The sequence below is a fragment of the Austrofundulus limnaeus genome, unplaced genomic scaffold (assembly GCF_001266775.1).
Source record: "Austrofundulus limnaeus strain Quisiro unplaced genomic scaffold, Austrofundulus_limnaeus-1.0 Scaffold250, whole genome shotgun sequence".
NCBI lineage: Eukaryota > Metazoa > Chordata > Actinopteri > Cyprinodontiformes > Rivulidae > Austrofundulus > Austrofundulus limnaeus.
The window spans coordinates 25,446-27,220 of record NW_013952652.1 but is presented as its reverse complement, the minus strand read 5'-3'; positions in this window follow the sequence as shown (position 1 = coordinate 27,220).

The window sequence follows — 1,775 nt, the reverse complement described above, 5'->3', positions numbered from 1 at the left end:
CACATATCTATTTTTCATCATCACAGGAATACGCCCTGCCTTTTACCAGAAACAGCACACATACACTCAACCTTTCTTAATGTTAAGACATACTTTGATTCTTTTCTATCCTAATCACCATTTACATTTAAAAACACAATAATCAATACATTAGTTAATCATGTATTGCAATTAAGCATAATCATTACTTAGGTTACATATGTATTTTTGCCAGCATTAAAACTGATTAACTTCAAATCATTTCACTTCCTCTTTGTCATCTTATCTTCTTCTCTTCTCGGCCCTCACCTCGGATTTTCCTGTGGGTTCTCTTTCTGTCACGCTCTCTTCTCTGCTGGAGGTCAAGTGAGGACTCCCTAGGTCTGACTCCAATCCTAGTGATGACCGGAGCTGTCGGGTCTCTTGACAGGTCAGAGGAGATGTGATGAGAATCTTCAGCAGAGTCAGTCTCTGAGAAGGTGTCTTGTAGATTGTTCCTCATGAAGGGCTGGTACAGAGCCACAGCACTACAGCATTGGGTAAGCCTTCATGGTCTTTAGTGCTGCTTCAGAGAACTGGCTGTGGTCCTGCTGGAACCTGTCTGCCTGGAGCAGAAACAAATTTAATTCAATATGGAGATGGCTACAAGTGAGCTTTCTAATATACATTTAATATATAGAAAACAATTTGTTATTTTAATAGCAACAAATTGTTGCAACTCTAAGGTAAACATGTTATATTTTTATTTATAAAATATATTAATTTCATTAAAAATACAAAATAAACAAGAAAAAATATATAAATAAAATGAAAGTCATCAGAATGAAAAAAATATATCTCTTGTCTGTCCTCAGACATTCTGGTAAACTTTTACCGCTGCACCATTGAGAGCATCTTAATCAACTGCATCACAGTCTGGTACGGGAGCTGCTCGGCATCAGATCGGAAGGCGCTACAGAGGGTGTGTCTGAAAAGGGCTGGGAAAATCATTAAAGACTCCAGTCACCCAGCACATGGACTATTCACCCTCTTGCCCTCTAGGAGGCGCTGCAGGAGCCTCCGGACTTAAGACCAACAGGTACCGGAAAAGCTTCTTTCCCACAGCTGTCACACTCCTGAACGCTGCCTCCTGACTTCTGAACAATACACACACCAATGGACCTAAACACCACTTACCTGCACCTTCTGCTGTTAGATCACTATTGTATATACTGTATAGATAACCTATTCATGTTTTCAAGATCAGGATTTTCGTCTTTGGCTCGCCTTTGATCTCACCGAGTTCATTTGTCTGAAAACACCTAAACTGAGAAAATTGCACTGGAAGTTAAAAGTAGTTTTAAGTTCATTTATTACACACCGTATATTGAGAGAAGACAACCACAGTATTTTATAAGAGCTCTCAGAGAAACGGCAGGAAAATCCTAAGCCAACATCACCTGGAGACAGTGTGCGTCCGTAGCCCCAGCCTGTCTGAATCTGTTTCTGTAGTCAAAAGCTATTATACCCATTCAGCGCCCAGGACAAGCTGCTGGGCTCTACATCACCTGATTTATGGTTCTTATCTAACTGGGATGAAATGCTTTTATGATTCCTCCTGACTTCTGTCTAAACCACTAACTGCAAAAGATTAACAAATAGTTTGAGAATGATTAATAGTGACTTTAAAATTAATATGAATTCTTCATATTATTCTGCAATTGACTGAAGTTGTTTGCGCAGAGCTTTAAAGGTACAGTGTGTAGGATTTGTTGTTTTTTGGCGACATCTAGTGGTTGCGTGGTTGAATCATTCTC